Source organism: Callorhinus ursinus, unplaced genomic scaffold (genome assembly GCF_003265705.2).
Source record: "Callorhinus ursinus isolate GAN/ISIS: 27379988/994484 unplaced genomic scaffold, GSC_fseal_2.0 scaffold13, whole genome shotgun sequence".
In the NCBI taxonomy this organism is placed as follows: Eukaryota; Metazoa; Chordata; class Mammalia; order Carnivora; family Otariidae; genus Callorhinus; species Callorhinus ursinus.
Window position 1 is genome coordinate 19,869,902 of NW_027397075.1, and position 20,732 is coordinate 19,890,633.

General features: G+C 38.1%; 1 protein-coding gene across 5 annotated transcripts in view; it reads left to right on the plus strand.

Annotated features, from left to right (window-relative positions):
* SMYD3 (SET and MYND domain containing 3) overlaps positions 1-20,732 on the plus strand; it is a 698,417-nt gene that overhangs the window by 140,974 nt on the left and 536,711 nt on the right. Inside the window, exon 1 of one of the 5 annotated variants that reach the window (XM_073899895.1) lies at positions 5,196-5,234. The exons of the other annotated variants lie outside the window; for them this stretch is intronic. The gene's annotated coding sequence lies outside the window, so the exon portion shown is untranslated. Of the gene's footprint in view, positions 1-5,195; positions 5,235-20,732 lie in introns of those variants that run through there. 5 annotated transcript variants of the gene reach the window in all.

A 20,732-nucleotide genomic window follows, 5' to 3' on the forward strand; every position in this document is an offset into this window, starting at 1 on the left:
TAAGGAAAACCTGGTCTTGTAAGATTTTATTCAATAAAATACCCTTACAAACAATGTCTAAACTTTGCCCTTTACAACCTTAACCAATTTCTTTTCTTTTTCTTTTTTTTAATGTGTGAATGAAAGATTTCTTTATTAGAAATTTGGTCAGGTTTTTGTCATTCTGTAAGTCCTAGGCAGTATTATTTAATGTCCCAATGGTGAAATATTTCTAAGCCTACGTGGGAAGACAATCTGCCCTGATATTCAGCTACTACAAATAATGTCTTTAGACAGCTAATAAATAGAAGGGCCAATTAACGACCTTTGTCTTTTGTTACTGAGCTGTTGAAGTATGTCTTTCATTATAATTTTTTCTCCAAACCAAGGCTTTTTAAGGACAGTGACTGGTGGTACTTCTTTTGATACACATGCAGACCCATGTTATATATAAAATTTCTGTCCTTAAGTACAGTTTTATCTTGTTCTTCAATTACATTTTCTTCCTTTTACATTCATCTCTGTTTAGAACATTGTGGGAATTAATTTTTCTAAGTTTAGTCTCACTGTAAATGGAATGGGAACCAGGAAAGTTTATGAGATCTGACCTTATAGAAAGATGAACAAACACGGGCGCCTGGGTGGCTCAGTTGGTTAAGCGACTGCCTTTGGCTCAGGTCATGATCCTGGAGTCCCAGGATCGAGTCCCACATCAGGCTCCCTGCTCAGCGGGGGGTCTGTTTCTCCCTCTGACCCTCTTCCTTCTCATGCTCTCTGTCTTTCATTCTCTCTCTCTCAAATAAATAAATAAAATCTTAAAAAAAAAAAGAATTAAAAAAAAAAGAAAGATGAACAAACACATTATACTTCCACTTTCTGGTTTTGCATGTGAGAAGCTTGGAAGTTGTCGCTATATTCTAACAAAAAGCTGAAAAGACTGTAAAACCATTAGCTCCTCTTAGATCTGTAAGGAAGGGGAGGACACAGGGCAGACTACTATCCCTCAGATGAAGACAGACAAGTGAATAAATGGAGTCATGGCTCAGCACAACAGACTCATGAGTGGAAAGCAGTACTGTAGTGGGAAAACCTGAACTGTAATTAACAAAGGCTCAGTGTGGACAAAGGTGAGTTAAAAACTCCAGGCAGACCCTTGTCACAGAGGGACCCCCCACTTTTGTGAATTTTACCTCCAGTAGCTTGACCAGATCCTCATAGTAAATATTAGAGAAAAATTCTCTTGTGCTTTTGGCAGGGGGAAGGAAAAAGGAACCATTTTGAAATATGCCAGAGCACTCTCTCTTCCCCCCTACCTCCACCTCCTCCTCCTCCTTTTTTTTTTTTAAGATTTATTTATTTATTTTAGAGAGAGAGAGAGAGAGAGAGAGAGCACAAGTGGGAGGGGCAGGAAGAGGGAGATAGAACACCAACCAGACCACCAGCTGAGCTCTGAGCCCGAAGCAGGACTGGTCCCACAACCCTGATATCATGACTTGACCTCAAACCAAGAGTCAGATGCTCAATGGACTGTGCTACCCAGGCGTCCCTCAGAGCACTCTATAGTTTTTGACAAGGTCTGCCCTGAGGAGAATCTAATTAACTGTATCCTATCTGACTGAGGTATTATTGGAGACTCACTGTCCTGGGAGAAGTGAAACACCCAACTCCAGGCAACTCTTGCTTTCCTCTTGTGCCTAAGGGGGCAGAAAAAACCCTGAGAAACAACTTGTGAAGTGCACAGTCCTGTGCACTTTAGCCACATTACTAAAGACCAATTTACAGCTGTTAATTTAGCCAGTGCATCATGTCCAGCCGTCAAGAAAAGAATCACCAGACATCCCAAAAGGAAAAACAAAACAATGTGAAGAGAAAGAGAAATCATCAGAACCAGACAGCATGGATGTTGGAAAAATCACACTGGGAATTTTATGATTAATAGCATTATATGATTAAAATGCTAAAGTAGATAGCGTGTAAGAATTGATGTACAATGTAAGTAGAAAGCTGGAAATCACAAGAATGAACCAAAAAGAAATGCTAGAGATCAAAAACACTAACAGAAATGCAGAATGTCTTTAATGGCAGTATTAGTAGACTGAACATAGCTGAGGAAGGAATCTCCCAAGCTGGAGGATATCGCATCAGAAATCTCCAGTACTGAAAAGGAAAGAGAAGAAATACTGTGGGGAAAAAAAAAAGAGAGAGAGAGAGAGAGAAGAAAAACCAAACCAAAATGTCCAAATATTGTGGGACAACTACAGAAGGTGTAATATACATGTATTGGGAATACCAGAGAAGAAAGAGAAAAAGGAACAGACAAAATACTTGAAACAGTAAGGACTGAGAATTTCCCTAAAATAATATCAGACACCAAATCATAGATCAGGAAGCTCAGAGAATATTAAGCAGGATAAATGTCAAAAACTATGCCTATGCATATTATTTTCAAACTACAGAGAACCAAAGAGAAAGAAAAAATCTTGAAAGAAACAAGGATCAAACACATCACCTATCAAGGAACCAAGATAAGAATTTACATCTGACTTCTTAGAGATCATGCAATCAAGACATGAGTGAAGTGAAATATTTGAAGTGTTGAGAGAAAAAATCCACACCAATTTTGAATTCTGTACCCTGGGAAATTATCCTTCAAAAATGAAGGAGAAATGAAGACTTTCTCAAACAAACAACAACTGCAAGAATTTGTTACCAGTAGACCCGCCTTACAGGAATCATTAAAAGAAGTTCTTTTTTAAAAAAAGATTTATTTGAGAGAGTGCGAGAGAGCATGAGCATGTGGGGTGAAGGGAGAGGGCGAGAGAATCCCAAGCAGACTCCTTGTGGAGCGTGGAGCCTTATGTATGGTCCAATCCCATGACCCCGAGATCACAATCTGAGCAGAATCCAAGAGTCCTACACTTAGTGACTGTGACACCCAGGCGTCCCAGAAGTTATTTTGAGAGTAGAAAAATAATATAGGTCAGTCACTTGTATCTACATAAGGAAAGGAAGAATATTGAAGAAAGAATAAATGAAGGTAAAATAAAAAGTTTTATTTCTTCTTCTTAATTGATCTAACAGATAACAGATCATTCAAGATGATAATATCAACAATGTACTTAATTATATATGCTTATATATGTATGTATATATACACACACTTATATATACATGAAGTAAGTGACAGAAATGATAAAAGGAAGTGGAAGGAAGAATTAGGATTATTTTGTTGTTAAAGGGGACTAACACTACCCACAAAATGGTATACTACGCACGCTACCCACAAACTGATATAGTGTTATTTGAAAAGTAAAAACCAGAAGTATAACTTGTATGCTAAGAAAGAGGAGACAGTCGAACCATATAAAATGCTCAGTTGAGACCACAAAAGGCAGGAAAAGTGGAAGACAAAAGTAGGAAAAAAGAACAACAGTACGAAATAGAAATAAGTATCAAATATGATAGATGTTAATCCAACTGTATCAGTAATCGTGAGGATTGTCAGTGGTCTAATATGAATCAATTAGAAGACAGAGGGCTTGTGCCTGAGAGTTTCCAGCCTATTCTTCCTGAAGGCCTGCTCTCCAGTTTTCAGAGTTGCCTAACCAGCTGTCAAAATCATCCTGAAGAGAATTGGATGAGCAGACCATTCATATAATAGCATATTGGGCCAGCGTCTAAGATGGTGGCATAGGAACACACTGAACTCATGTTCTCACATGGACACACTGAAGCTGCACCTGCATGTAGAGCCAGTTCGTTCTGAAGAACTGCTGACTGATTGAACAGCTTCTGCACAACAAAGAATATAGGGACCACATAAAGAATGGCAGGAGAGATGGATATGTGGTAATTATGGGAACCCCACCCCCGATGCTGTGAACTTCAGTGGAAGGGGTAGTATACTGAGGAACCAATGTGCAGATTTCCCTACCTTGGGACACAGAAATAAAGCTGTAGCTTATAGAGCAAATAGACTAGAAGTTAAGGAAACCCATTCACTGACCCTAGAGCATCTGTGAAATGGTGAGGGACCTGATGGAACTCTTTCTGGGAATAGAGGTGCTGGCTGAATGCCATTGTTTACATTTCCCTCCACTTTGATAGTGCAGACAGGAGAAGGGTCTGGGCATTCTAGCTGGCCTGCCACCCCAGCAATTACCAGGATCCTAGCCCACACCAACTCCAGCTTTTTCCCCAAGGAGTAGCCCCCATCTGCACCCATATGAGCTTCAATGTCCCACCAAGGTGGCCCCAGCCTTGTGCACACAGGGACACCTTCTGGCCTGTCCTCAGTACAACTTCAGGTTTCCCACTAGGGTGGCCCATGAGTGGATTGTCCTGAGACCCCCAGACTGTACTTCCTACAGCTTCAGTTCAGCTATACAAAGCTGCCAGGCACACACAGTCTACACAGAAGATGTTCTTAGCAAGGCCACTCCTTCAAGATTGGGAGAAGTAACTGTTTAACTTAATTCATAGAAAGAAACATAGAAATTAAAAAAAAAAAAAGAGGAAACAAGGAATATGCCCCAAAGGGAAGCACAAGATAAAACTTCGGGAGAAAAAAGAAAAAAAAGAAACAACAAGGAGATAAAAAATCTAATTGATAAAGAGTTCAAAGTAATGGCCATAAAGATATTCACCGGAGTTGAGAGAAGAGTGGATGAACTCAGAATTTCAATGAAAAGTTAGAAAATATAAAAAAGAAGACTTGGGGCACCTGGGTGGCTCAGTTATTAAGCATCTGCCTTCAGCTCAGGTCATGATCCCAGGGTCCTGGTATTGAGCCTTGCACTGGGCTCCCTGCTCTGTGGGAAGCCTGCTTCTCCCTCTCTCACTCCGCCTGCTTGTGTACCCTCTCTCGCCGTGTCTCTCTCTGTCAAATAAATAAAATCTTCTAAAAAAAAAGACTTGAAGAACACAATAACTGAAATGAAAAATACACTAGAGGGCGTCAACAACAGATTAGAGGATGCACAAGGATCAATAAGTGATCTAGAGGAAGGGTAATGGAAAGCACCTAAGTTGAAAAACAAAAATTAAAAAGAATTAAAAAAAAAAAGATGATAGGATATGGGACCTCTGGGACAACATTAAGCGTACTAACATTTGCATTATAGGAGTCCCAGAAGCAGAAGAGATAGAGAAACAGGCGGAAAACTTACTTGAAGAAATAATAGCTGAAAATTTCCCTAATCTGGGGGAAGGAAACAGATATGCAGGTACAGGAAGCACAGAGAGACCCAAACAAGGTAAGCCCAAGAGGGTCTATACCAAGACATATAATTAGACATATAATAATTAAAATGTCTAAAATTAAAGCCAAGGAGAGAATTTAAAAGTAGCAAGAGAAAATCAACTAGTTACATACAAGGGAAACCTCATAATGCTATCAGCTTATTTTTCATCAGAAATCTGTAGGACAGAAGGGAGTGGCATGATATATTCAAAGTTCTGAATGGATAAAAGCTACAACCAAGAATTGTCTACTTGGCAAGCTTATCACTCAGAGATGAGGTGTTATAAAGAGTTTCCTAGACAAAAATTAGAGGAGTTCCTCACCACTAAATAAGTAATGTTGAAGGGGCTTCATTAAGTGGAAAAGGCCATAATTAGAATCAAGAAAATCATGAAAGGAAAAAATTTCATGGATAAAAGCAAACATATAGTAAAGATAGTAGATTAATCATAAAGCCAGTACACAGCTAAGAGACAAAAATAGTAAAAATCAATTATATCTAATAAATTAAGGAATAAACAAAATAAAAGGATGTAAATGGAGAGGGAAGTAGAACTCGTGTCTTTAGAATATGTTTGAACTTAACTGACCATCAGCTTAATGTAGATGCTGTGTATTTAGGATGCTATATATGAATCTTCTTGTAAGCACAAATCAAAAACCTGTAATAGATACAAAGGAGTTGAAGCATAGCACTAAAGAATGTCGTCAAATTACAAGGGAAGAGAGTAAGAAGAATGGAATTGAGAAGAACTACAAAAACAACAACAAAACAAGTAACAAAATGGAAATAAACATATACCTATCAATAATTATTTTTTTTGAACATTTTATTTATTTATTTTAGAGAGAAAGAGAGTGAGCATGAATGACTGGGAGGGACAGAGGGAGAGGGAAACCCAAGCAGACTCCATGCTCATTGTGTATCCTGATGCAGGGCTTGATCTCACAACCCTGAGAGCATGACCTGAGAAGAAACCAAGAGTCAGATGCTTAATTGACTGTGCCACCCAGGTGCCCAGACAAAATAGACTTAAAAACAAAAACTGTAACGAGACAAAGAAAGGCATTATATAATGATAAAGGAAGCCACACAAGAAGAAGATATAACAATTACAAATATCTATATACCCAACACAGGAGTACCTAAATATATAAAGTAAGTATTAACCCCAGATATAAAGGGAAAGACTGACAGTAATACAGTAATAGTAGAAGACTTTAATATGCCACTTACGTCAATGGATACATCATCCAGACAGAAAATCAATAAAGAAACAGTGGCTTTGAAAGACAAAAGACCAGATTGACTCAACAAAATATACAAAACATTTCATCCCAAACCAGCAGTGTGCATGGAACATTTGCCAAGATTGGTGACATGTTAGGCTATAAAACAAGTCTAAGTAAATTCAAGCAGATTGAAATCATATCAAACATTTTTTGCAACGACAACAGCATGAAACTAGAAATCAATTTTTAAAAAACTGGAAAAAACACAAACATGGTGGCTCAACAACTTGCTTCCAGTGAATAAATGAGAAAATCAAAGAGAAAATAAAATGAAAATGGACACAGAACAGATCCAGATCTTTGAGACACAGCAATAACCATTCAAAGAGGTAATTATATAGTGATGCAGTGATGCAAGAAATAAGAAAAATCTCAAAGAGTCTAACCTTACACCTAAAGGAACCAAAAAAAGAAGAACAAAGAATGGCCAAATTTCATAGAAGGAAGGAAATAATAAAGATCAGAGTGGAAAGACATGAAATGGAAACTAAAAAATAAATAATAGAAAAGATTAATGAAAAGATAAACAATATTAAGCAATATTGATAAAACTTTAGCAAGACTCATCATGAAAAAGGAGAAAGGACTCAAATAAATAAATGAAAAATGAAAGAGAATTAACAAGCAACACCACAGAAATACAAAGGATTATGAAACTACTATGAACAAACTTTTGCACAGCAAAGGAAGCAATCAACAAAACTAAAAGACAGCCTACTGAATGGGAGAAGATATTTGAAAATGACATATCTGATAACGGGTTAGTATTCAAAATATATAAAGAACTCCTACAACTCAACAACCAGAAAACTAATAAAAATAATCCAGTTAAAATTGGGCAGAATACATAAACAGACATTTCTTTAAAGAAGATATATAGATGACCAACAGACAAATGAAGAGATGCTCAGCATCACTAATTTTCAGGGAAATGCAAATCAAAACCACAATGAGATATTATCTCACAGCTGTCAGATTGGCTAAAATCTAAATAACAAGACACAAGTGTTTGTGAGGTTATGGAGAAAAAGGAACCCTCATGCAACATTGGTGGGAATGCAGACTGGTGCATTCACAGTTAATAACAGTATGGAGGTGCCTCAAAAAATTAAAAATAGAATTATCATGATTCAGTAATTCTCCTCCTGAATATTTACTCAAAGAATGTGAAAACACTAATTCAAAAAGGTGTATGTACCCTTATGTTTATTAGAGCATTATTTACAATAGCCAAATTATGGAAGCAGTCCAAGTGTCCATTGATAGATGAATGGATAAAGAAGTAATGGAGTATTACTTAGCCATAAAAAGGAATGAAATCTTGCCATTTGTAACAACATGGATGAATCTAGTGAAATAAGTCAGTAAGAGGAACACAAATACCATATGATTTCACTCGTATGTGTAATTTAAGAAACAAAACAAAAACCAGACAAACCAAAAACAGACTTTAAAAAAACATTTATATGTGAGAGAGAGAGAGAGAGGACGCATGAGCAGAGTGAGGGGCAGAGGGAAAAACAGACTCCCTACTGAGGATGAAGCCCGATGTGCAACTCCATCCCAGGATGCTGAGATCACGACCTGATCTGAAATCAAGAGTCGGATGCTTTTTTTTTTTAATTAAAGATTTTTTTATTTATTTGAGAGAGCGAGAATGAGATAGAACACACATGAGAGGGGGGAGGGTTGGAGGGAGAAGCAGACTCCCCGCTGAGCGGGGAGCCTGATGCGGGACTCGATCCCGGGACTCCAGGATCATGACCTGAGCCGAAGGCAGTCGCTTAACCAACTGAGCCACCCAGGCGCTCAAGAGTCAGATGCTTAACCAACTGAGCCACCCAGGCATCCCTAAAAAGTATACTGTTAAATATAGAGAACAAACTGCTGGTTACTAGAGGGGAAGTGGGTGGAGAAATGGGTGAAATAGATGAAGGGGGGGATTAAGAGTATACTTAAATTGTGATGAGCACCAAGTAATGTATAGAATTGTTGAGTCACATTTGTATAACTGAAACTAATATAACATTATATGTTAAGTATACTGAACTTTAATTAAATTAGGGCGCCTAGGTGGCTCGGTCGTTAAGCAACTGCCTTTGGCTGAAGTCATGGAAGTCCCACATCGGGCTCCCTGCTTGGCGGGAAGCCTGCTTCTCCCTCTCCCACTCCCCCCTGTTTGTGTTCCCTCTCTCACTGTGTCTCTGTCAAATAAATAAAATCTTTAGAAAAAAAGTAAATTAAGTTACATTAAATTTTTTTTTAAAAGATTTTATTTATTTGACAGAGACAGCGAGAGCAGGAACACAAGCAGGGAGAGTAGGAGAGGGAGAAGCAGGCCTTCCGTTGAGCAGGGAGCCTGATGCGGGGCTCGATCCCAGGACCCTGGGATCATGACCTGAGCCGAAGGCAGACGCTTAACGACTGAGCCACCCAGGCGCCCCAAGTTACATTAAATTAAAATAAGTAAATGAATGGAGTAAAATATACCACACTGATACTAAATAAGAAAAGAGGAGTAGTTGTATTAATTTTAGACAGAATAGACTTTATTTATTTTTAAAAATTTTATTTATTTATTTGACAGAGGGAGAGATAGGAGGGAGCATAAGCAGGGGCAGTGGCAGAGGGAGAGGGAGAAGCAGGCTCCCTCCTGAGCAGGGAGCCAGATGCAGCACTGGATCCCAGAACCCTGGGATCATGACCTGAGCTGAAGGCAGATGTTTAACCAACTGAGCCACCCAGGCATCACCAGACAGTGTACACGTTAAAAGAAGGAATGTTAGTAGAGATAAAGAAGAGTTTTATTCAAGTATAGAATGATTAGTTCTCCAAGAAGAATGAACAGTTCTGGGGCCCCCCTGGGTGGCTCAGTCGATTTACTGTTTGATTTTGGCTCAGGTCATGATCTCAGGCTTATGAGATTGAGCCCATTGTGGGGCTCTATGCTGGGTGTGGAACCTGTTTATGATTCTCTCTCTCCCTCTCCCTGTCCCCCTCTCCCTCCCTGCCTTACACACGTGCACATTTTCTCTTAAAACAAACAAAACAATAACAGTTCTTAACTTGTGTTTGCCAAACAACAGAGCATCCATCTATGTCATGTAGAAACTCATTCTACTGTAAGGAGAAATAGATGGATCCTTTTTCATCGATGGATACTTCAGCACTCCTCTATCAGAAATGTGCAGATCCAACCGAAAGAAAATCAGGATATAATGGAACTTAACACCATCAATCAAATGAATGTAATTGACATTTATAGGCTACTTCATCCAACAAGTGCAAAAATGGGTATTCTTCTCAAGCTCACTTGTATATTTACCAAAAGAGATCACATATTAGGAAATAAAACACACTTGAAGAAATTTATTTTTAAAAAGATTTTATTGAGCGAGAGCAAGTGTGCAGGAGCGGTGTGGGAGGGCAGAGGGAGAGAGAGAAGCAGACTCCCCACTGAGTAGGGAGCCCGACATGGGGCTTGATCCCTGGACCCTGAGATCATGACTTGAGCTGAAGGTAGATGCTTAACCGAATGAGCCACTCAGGTGCCCCCACCTGAAGAAATTTAAAAATAATAATTCTACAGTATTCTCAGAACAGTTTGGAATTAAACTTGAAATCAGGGAAAATTATTGGAAAATCTTAAAATATGTGGGGATTAAACAACACATTTCTAAATAACACGTAAATCAAAGAATAAACCTCAAAGACATTAAAAATATTTTGAATTAAAAGGAAAAAAAGTTATCAAAATTTTGGGGATACAGCAAAAGCACCGACTACAGGGATACATATATTAAAAAAAAGACATAAAATCAATTATAGAAGTTTCTATTTTGGAAAAAGAAGAGCAAATTAATTGCAGGGTAAGCAGAGGAAAAGCAGTAAGGATTATAGAAGAAATCAGTGAAATTCAAAACAAGAAATTAATAGAGAAAATCATTGAAACCAGAAGCTGTTTCTTCAAAAAGGTTAATAAAATCCATAAGCGCAACCAGGCTAACTCAGAAAAAAAATGAGCAAAGACACAAATTACTAATAACAGAAATGAAAAAGAGGACATTACTATGGGTCCCATGAACATTAAAAGGATAATAAAGGAATATTATGAAGAACTCTATGCCCATTGATTTTATAACCTAGATGAAATGGACCAATTTCTTGAAAGACAGAAGCTGCCAAAACACAGAGGAAGAAGTATACACGAATAGTCTTGTATCTATTAAAGAAATTAAATCAGTAATTAATATTGTCCAAAACAGAAACAACCAGGCCCAGATTGTTTTTCTGGTAAATTCTATTGTGCATTTAAGGAAGGAAGTAAACCTTTTTTTTTTTTTTTTACAACCTGTAATAGGATAGGAGCAGAGGTAATACTTTTTTTTTTTTTTTAGTTTTGTCATCTAGCTACATTTTAGAGGAAAACGTATTGGATATAATATTACAAACAAGGTATTAATGTAATAAATGAGAATATACAGAATTAATATTTTTTTACATTGAGAATGCCACTTTTTTGTTTTTATCTATCTGTTTTTATTTATTTTTTGTTATGTTATGTTAGGGGAAATCAGGGGGGACAAGCCATGAGAGACTATGGATTCAGAGGTAATACTTCTTAACTCATTCCATTAGGTCAGCATTACTCTGATAACTAAAATCAGTCAAAGACATTATAGAGAAGAAAATTATGGACCAGTGTCTGTCATGAATTATAGATGTAAAAATTTTCAAGAAAATATTGAGAAACCAAATCCATAAATGTATAGAAAGAATTGTACAGCATAGCGAAGTGAGATATGTCTCAGGTAAGCAATGTTGGTTCAACGTTCAAAAATCAATTAGGGTCACCTGGGTGTTCAGTCGGTTAAGCATCTGTCTTTTGATTTTGGCTGAGGTCATGACCCAGCCTTGGGTGGGGGACTCCGTGCTAAGCATGAAGTCGACCTGAGATTCTCTCTCGCCCTTTCTCTTGGCCCCTCCCCCTGCTCTTGCTCTTTCTCTTTCTTTACATAAATAAAATCTTTAAAAAAATCAATTAGTGGGCTAAAAAAAGGAAAATTACATCTGCACTATCATATCAATAAATGCAGAAAACTTATTTGACAAAGTCTAACACTCATTCGTGATAAAAGCATCAGTAAACTAGGAGTTTCCTCAGCTAGAAAAAGTATATCTACAAAAAAATTATAGCTAACATACTCCATACTGAGTTGTGAATAACTGGAGTTTTTGCAGTAAGTGCAGGACAAATCAAGGATGTCACCCTCTTCTTGCTCCTTTTCAACATTGTTTTGGGAATGCCTAGCTAATGAAATAAGACAAGATAAGAAAATAAAAAGGATGCACATTTAGAAGGGAGAAATAAAGTTCTTTGTTCACAGGTGACATGATCGGCTATGTAGGAAATCTGAAAGAATTGACCAAAACCTTTTCGAACTAATAGGCAACTATAGCAAGGTTGCCGGATACAAAGTTGATAGACAAAAGTCAATTGCTTTTCTTTCTTTTTTTTTTTTAAGATTTTATTTATTTATTTGACAGAGAGAGACACAGTGAGAGAGGGAACACAAGCAGGGGGAGTGGTAGAGGGAGAAGCAGGCTTCTGGCAGAGCAGGGAGCCCAATGAGGGGCTCGATCCTAGGACCCTGGGATCATGACCTGAGCCGAAGGCAAACGCTTAACCGACTGAGCCACCCAGGTGCCCCAGTCAATTGCTTTTCTACATACTAGCAACTATTAGGTGGAATTTGTGTGTGTTTTTTTGGATTGTTTCTGTTTTTTTAAGTTGTCTTCATGCCCAGCGTGGAGCCCAGTGTGGGGCATGAACTCAAGACCCTAAGATCAAGACCTGAGCTGAGATCAAGAGTCAGCCACTCAACTGAGCCACCCAGGCCCCCAGGAAGTGGAATTTGAAATTAAAAGCCCAATACCATTTATATTAGCACCCTCCCAAAAAATTGTTAGGTAGAAATCTAACAATATATGTATATGTATATGAAGAAAACTACAAAACTTTGTTGAGTGAAATGAAAAAAGAATAAAATAAGTGGAAAGATAGTCCATGTTCTAAGGATAAGAAAAGTCAGTACTGTGTAGATGTTGGTTCTTCTGGTTGATGTCAGTTATTCCCAGGTTCATCTATAAATTCAGTGCAATAGCAGTCAAAACCCCAGTCAATTATTTTGTGGATATCAATAAACTGATTCTAAAGTTTAGAGAAATAAAAGACACAGGATGCCTTATTAGGGAATTATAAAGTTGGAGGACTGACATCACCCAACTTAAAGACTTAATATAAAGCTATAGCAATTAAGTCAATGTATTATTGGCAAAATAAAAGATGAATGGATCATTGAACAGAGTGTGGAGCCGTGAAATAGATTTGCATGTATATAGTCAACTGCTCTTTTACAAAGGAACAAAGGCAATACAGTGGAGCATAGATAGTCTTCTCAACAAGTGATGCTGCAACAGCTGGATTTCTAGAGCAAAAAGGGAATGTTCTAGAAACAGTCCTTATACCTTCTACAATAATTAACTGAAAATGCACAATAGTTGTAAGTGTAAAACACAAGACTTTAGGATTCCTAGAAGATAGCTCTGGAATAGACCTATGACACCAGTGGCACAGTTCATGAAACAAATACTTGATAAGTTGGACCTTATTAAAATTTGAAAAATCTGTTTTGCCCAAAACAATGTTAAGAGAATGAGAAGACAAACCACCGATTTGGAGAAAATATTTGCAAAATATTCAGAATATAATAAGGGACTGTTACCCATAGTATTCAAAGAGCTCTTTAAAATTTAACAGTAAGAAAATAACCCAGTTAAAAAATAGGTAACAGACATCTCACCAAAGAAGATAATTCAGATGTGAAATAAGCATGTGATAAGATACTCCACCATCATATGCAGATTAAAATAACAATGAGATACACTACGATGCAATAGAATGTCCAAGATCCAGAACATTGACAGCACCAAATTCTGGTAGGATGTGGAGTTAACATAAACTCTCATTCATTGCTTGTGGGAATGCAAAACAGAACAGCCAGTTTGGAAGACAGATTGGCAGTTTCTTAAAAAACTAATAATTTTACAGTATTATCCAGTAATCATTCTCCTTTATATTTACTCAAAGGAGTTAGAAACTTACGTTCATGGAAAAACCTGCTATGGATGTTTATAGCAGCCTTTTTCATAATTGCCAAAACTTAGAAGAAACCAAGATGTCCAAGGGCCACCTGGGTGGTGCAGTTGGTTAAACGTCTGACTCTTGGTTTCAGCTGAGGTCCTGATCTTAGAGTCTTCCAGAGATTCTCTCTCCCTCTGCCTCTCTTGTTCATGTGCTCTCTCTCTTTCTGTCTCTCTAAAATAAAATAAATCTTAAAAAAGAAGAAGAAACCAAGGTTTCCTTCAGTAGGTGAACGGAGAAATCAATTCTGGTACCTACAGCAGTGGAATATTATTCAGCGCTGAAAAGAAATGAGCTATCAAGCAATGAAAAGTCATGGGGTACCTTACATGCATATCAGTAAGTGAGAGAGGACAACCTAAAAGGCTTTGTAGTATGATTCTAACTATATCACATTCTGGAAGAGACTCAACTTGGTGACAGAGTAAAAGAGTAGTGGACACCGGGGACTGGGTTGTGCGGAGGGATGAATGGGCAAAGCAGAGGATTTCTAGGGCTGTGAAAATACTCTGCATGATACTATAATGATGGATACATATTATTACACATTTGTTCAGACCCATAGTATGTACAACACCAAGAGTGAACTCTAATGTAAATTGTGGACTTTGGAGGATTATGATGTAGTAATGTAGGTTCATGACTTGTGGCTGATAGATCACTGTGGGGAGGCATGTTGATAATGGGGAAGACTCTGAATGTGGGATGGTAGGGATATATAGGCAGTCTCTTTGTCTTCCTCTCAATTTTGCTGTGAACCTAAAGCTGCTCTCAAAACAGTTATAGAAAATAATATAAGAATCAATACAATACATGCAGTCTGGGAGGAAAAAAATATCTGAAAGGTAATTTCCCCTTTGGATATTTTTCCTGAATATTTCCATATTATAATATTGCTTCAAAATAGATATATGTTATCTTCCAGTTTATCTAGATGAAAATATTTTATTATTTATTTACTTATTTATAAAAAAGATTTTATTTATTTATTTGAGAGAGAGAGAGAGCACATGCACATGAGCAGGAGGAGGGGCAGAGGGATAGCAGACTTCCTGGGAAACCTGACATTGGGCCCAGGATCATGACCTGAGCCATAGGCAGCCCGTTAACCGACTTAGCCACCCAGGTGCCCCTAGATGAAAATATTTTATGTGAGATGCATATATAGTGAAAGCAAGCCCATTTTCCATCCTCAGTCTTTCTTTCTGACTTCACCCTCTTTATCAGGTCTCCTATGAAACAGCTGCTGGTACCCCCAAGTGTTTCCTTTCAGACACTAATCACATCCATTGTTCCAGATGACTTGATTTTGTTTAATGTCTTCATCTTCTCCATAACCATAGATTTTGTTCCACATCTTCACATTCCTCTTTGTATATTGTAGATATCAAGAGTAGAATAAAAGCTGACGTGCTTGTAATGTGCATGACAGGGTAGTAGAAACAAAGATGTTGGGATTTACTGTGGCTAAGAGGATGAGCAGGGTTTTGGTGATAGGAGTTTTTTCTGTAGGTTCTGGTAGATAAAGCAAGCGGGAGTAAGTGAGGAGAGATGCAGGAGGAAAGATGAGGGGAATGAGAGGCTTACCCATGATGGGTGTGGACCAGCAGCTGGTGTTTATGTCCAGTGGTCCTTCTTGGATCGAACTGGACCATGATCTTTCACGTGCCCTTCCACTTGAATGATTTGTCTTTTGAGGAGACAAAATGCATTTTGATGGTGCTGCTTATATACGAAGATGACAATATTATGCCTCAAGGTTTGTTACTTCTTCTTACAATCATTTCTCCCATGACTTACATGTTTGTAAGGTACTCAGTGATAAGGGTTGGCTGTGGGTTAGTAATTTGTGTGTGTGTGTGTAATGCTATATGGTCTCTCTTATAAATACAATCATTAGACCAAGCTGTGTGAATCATTCATCCGTTTACTAAATACTGAGTACATGTTTTATGCTTCGTCTTGTAATAGATGCTGATGGAATAAAGACAGGGATGGGGATGAGGTAAAGAGCATGAGTATGCCACTAAATGTAACTCAGTGAAATAGTCAGTCATTCAGTGAGTGGAGGACTCCATCATGTCTTTCTTTAATTTTTATCCTTTAAGTTTAAATATTTCGGGATGTCAGACCTCATGGCAGCTTCGTCTTTGGCAAGACTGATGTACTTTGGAAAAATCATTGTAAAATGTATTTTAAAAGCCTTTTCTATTTTTACTTGTCACTTTCATTTCAGAATTGCTCCATTGAGGGGAAGACGTGACCTTAAAAATCACTTTAACGTTTTTCGGAGTAGTAAGTTATTAAGGAAATGATAATTGTTTTGCTTGCTCTCTCCAGTCTTGGGAGCACAAGTGTGCCGCATTCATAACTTTATAATTCACTTTTGCTTTTATTCTTGCTTACCTTTCCCCTCATCATGAATCTTTCTCATATACCTGATAGGATCTTTGTACTTCTCTCCTCTGGGCATTTTTAATGCCTTCTATTCTGGGGTTACAGTATCATTGTCGTTGTTTTCTGATATTGCATGCTTAATTAAAACCTTAGACATTTTGAACTTGGAGCTTCATGTTGGTGAAATAAATTAGACTTTCCTTTATCATTTTTTCAACCAATTTACATAAAATGACAGCTACCAAGTTTTAAATTAATTAGGTTGATTACAGTTCTACACTTTTCTTTGAGTTTGTTGTAACACAGTACTATATGCGTGCGCGTGTGTGTGTGTGTGTGTGCGTGCGTGTGTGTGTGTGTTTTGTCCTAAATTTTACCAATCAGGGGTCACTCATCTTGATATTTTGACCGTCCTCTAAAAAGCAGCATCCTGACAGCTTTTATTTCCTGTGATTTGTTAGATTTTGCTGCCTACTGTTTCAGGGATAATACATTTTTAAACCAAAGAGGCTTCATATCCAGAATAATTGCCTATAATTCAGTTTTAAGGTATGGCTATTTTTTGTAGGTTAGACCAGTACTTTTCTACCTTTAATGAAATACGAATCACCTGGAGATCTTACTGAGATGCAGATTCTGAATTCAGTGGTCTGATGTGTTGTGGACCTCCCAGATGAAGCTAGGCTGCTGGTATCAGTAGTTGTTGTCTTCTGTTATCTTGTGAGGAGGATATGCTCAGGAGGTCTCCTTGCAGTGACTGCCAGGGTCTCCTATCTCATTCAGATCCCCTCCTTAGTGGTAGATCGTGCTGTGAAGACAGAGGCCATGTCCTGATTCCTTTGGTATCTTTCCTGCCTTCCCTCTGCACTTCCCAAGCATCCTGGGAAGGGGGAGAGGGGAGAAACACCTCACCTGGGGAGAGGTTGGACCCATTGTCTGAGTTGCTTATTTAGCTAATCGATGGTCTAAGAATGCTAGGAACTTTATTTGTATTTATGTATATGTAGAGGCAGATTTTTATTTTAGCTTGGCGATGTAGTCTTGGCATGACAAGTGGAAATAAAATTTATATCAATCTAATAATGTTAAGTGTAACAGAAACAGTTCCACTTAAAAAGATACTTTAGTAAATTTTTTGGAAAAGTGAATATGAGGAATTCCTTTTTTTTCTTAAAATGACAATTACTCTCTAATTTTCATTTTTGGTAGCTAATGTTTCTGGGTGTTAGCTATTTAAAAAAGGATGATTATTTTATGGTGCGCTTGGGTGGCGCAGTAGGTTAAGCATCTGACCCTTGATTTCGGCTCAGGTTGTGATCTCAGGGTTGTGAGATTGAGCCCTGTGTCAGTCTGCTCGCTGAGTATGGAGTATGCTTAAGACTATCTCTCTCCCTCTGCCCCTACCCCTTGTGCTCTCTCTCTTTCTCTCTCTCTCATATAAATAAATAATGTTTTTTCAAAAAAGATCATTTATTATGTGTGTGCACATATTTCACTAATGAACTTTTATAAAATTTCAAATCTGTATATATAAGCAGATGGGAAAAACATGGTGTTGTACACTTTTTTTTTCCTAGCACACTCAATCTATAAGTAGTATGTGTGATTACCAGGTTAGAATTTTGAGTTTGCCCTTAAACCAAGGATTTCTAACATAAAATTTTGAAAACTGTAGTGTTTTTGTTGGGATAGTTATCTGAATGAAGATAGAGACTATTTTACCCGTATCTGTGAGATACAAGGTGTAAGAAGCACAAAGAGCCATCCTTAGACCATTCTAACAGTTGCCTCTTGACATTTAGGAGAGAACCATTTTGGAAAAACTTGCTGTGATTTTCTTTTACAGGTCTCAAGCATTACTGGTTTTGGAGGTCTAGGTGAAAGTACTTTTTATATGTAAATGCCTTTATTCATTTCACACACATTTGTTCACTGTGTAAGATGTGCAGGGCACTGTGGGAGACACTCATGGCTGCATGCATTCTGCTTTTCAGGAAGTCCGCTTTGCCTTTAGTGCATGTGTCAGGCAGTCTGAGTTCACTGGTTTTCCTTCATGGTATGAGAAAATCTTGAAGTCTTCTATTTAACTTGATTGCAATTTGTGTATGGTACTCTGCACAAAAGCACTGACAGACTTTGGCTCTTTTCTCCACGTGTTGTCACCAGGCAGTGTCTTTAATCTCTTCATTTCTATCCTTGGTTAATTTTCTCATTTGTCTCTGTTACGTTGTAATTTCAATGAATTATTTAATATATCTTCGTTTGTATATAAGCATATCCTGTGTTCACTGCCTCTTCCACGGCTTTCATCCTTAAAGAAATAAAGAAATCTATTGATTCAGATTGCATTCAAACCTTTTATTTTAATAGCCTTTCCTGGGACTCCCTAAACTAGCGTCCATTTTGTGAGTATTCTTGTTTATGTCAGATAAAGTCTGCTCAGTTCCCTAGTAGCCGTGTAGAGAGAAGGTAAGAGAAATGTGAAGTGTGAAGGGTGGCACAGGCTTTACCTCCATTTCTGGAACAGACTGTGAGCCCTGAGGCATCAGAGATTGGAATATGTCCGTGCGGGATCTAGCCATTGTGTGGAAGTCCCACTGCTCTCTCTTTGTAATGGAAACAAAGGGCTGTATTCACCTTAGAAGTAGAGTTTTCTTTGCCCAACATTCTTTGTTCTGCTCAGACCTTAGAATAGAACTGAACTAACCAGAGGCATATAGCCATCTCTTGGTTGTCTTTTTTGGGGGGTAGCAGCTTTATTGAGATATAAATCACATGCCATACAGTTTATCTGTTTAAAGTAAACAGTTCAGTGGTTTTTACTATATTCACTGAGTTGTGAAACAACTACCACAATTGATTCTTGTACATTTTCATCACCATGTCAAAAATTCTGAACCCATTAGAGGCACTTCTCATTTACCCGAGTTAACCTCGTTACCACCTCAGCTCTAGGCAACTAGTCTACTTTCTTTCTCTGTGGATATGTCTGTTCCAGATATTTCATATCAGTGGAGTTATAGAATATGTGGTTTCTTTTGCGACCAGCTTCTTTAATTTAGCATAACATTTTCAAGGTTCATCCATGTTGTAGCATGTATCATTACTTCATTTTTTATGGCTGAATAATAGTCCAGTGCATGCATATGCTACATTTTATTTACGCATTTATCAGTTCGTAGACATTGGAGTCTTTTCACTTCTTTGGTATGAACATTCATGCACACATTTTTGTGTGGACATATATTTTCTTTTCTCTTAGGTATATACCTAGGACCAGAATTGCTGAGTAACAGGGTAATTCTATATTTAACCTTTTGAGGAACTGCCAGGTTGTTTTCAAAAATGGCTCTTGATTATTTTTGTAACCATTATCCCACCTGTATTTTGACTTTCCCTGCCTTGATTTAGGCTTTGCCACCCCTTGCTTGGCTCTCAGAAGAAGCTCATAACTGGGCCTTTGGCACACTTCTTAAGACTGTAGACTATGGACTTTGAAGAGATCAGTGCCTAGGGTGTAACCCAGGAAAATTACTTAATTTAATTTTTATTAATTACTCAGCTAATTCATTCTGTATTTCCAGTTTCACTGATCACTTTTTATTACCTGGCTTATGGTAGTGCTGTTTTTGCTCTTGAAATTTCCTGGAATTTTGTTACATATTTTGACTATAACTTTTGTCATTTTGCATTAGGGATGCAAAATTTACCATTTTAGGGGCAGCATTTGGTGGAATGTGCTTGGCCTCTGAAATCGTAACATGTAAAGTTATCCATCAGTACCAGCCTTAGCTCCATCTGGCTCTGTGTCTACCCTAATCTAGCTCAATTCTTCACCGTTTCTCAACACTGTCCCCCACCTTCTGTATCACCTGGAACGTTTTTTCATCTTCAAACCTCCATATCCTGAATGTCTCTGAGTGTTCCCTTCTCCTTTTTTTTCTTTTTAAGTTTTATTTATTTATTAGAGAGAGAGAGAAAGTGGGGGGAAGTACAAAGGGAGAGGGAGAAGCAGAATCCCTGCTGAGCAGGGAGCCCCATTTGGGGCTCGATCCCAGGACCCTGAGACCGTGACCTGACCCAGAGGCAGACGCTTAACTGATTGAGCCACTCAGGTGCCCCTTTCCTTCTCCTTGCTCTAACTGAAACCTGACTGCCTTCTGAGGACAGTGCTTCCTATCCTCCCAAGTAGTGGCTGCTTTTTCCTACCCTAAAAGTATTTCAGGGTCTAGAGAAACAGAGTGCTCCCTTTGCTGCTTTGAGATAATTTTTCTTCTCTCTCAAAACTGCCAGCTCCTTTGAAGCATTTTCCATCATATCTCCCCCTTACCTTACCTTGCAGTGATTTCTTTACATTCAGACTCACTTTTTCTTTCTTTATCATTATTCCTGCTCTCATTCTTGGTGAGGTGAACATCCATCCAACACCTGGCCTCTTCATCCCCACTTCTGATCGTCTTTACCACAATTTAGCTGCCTCTTCTTACGTCCATACCCTAGGACCTGTGATGACCGATAACTATTACTTCTGCGACTCTTCATCTACTACTGTCTTACAGGTTTCTAGCACAGTAGCTGACACCACATAACAGATGCTTGGTAAGCATTATTGCTGTT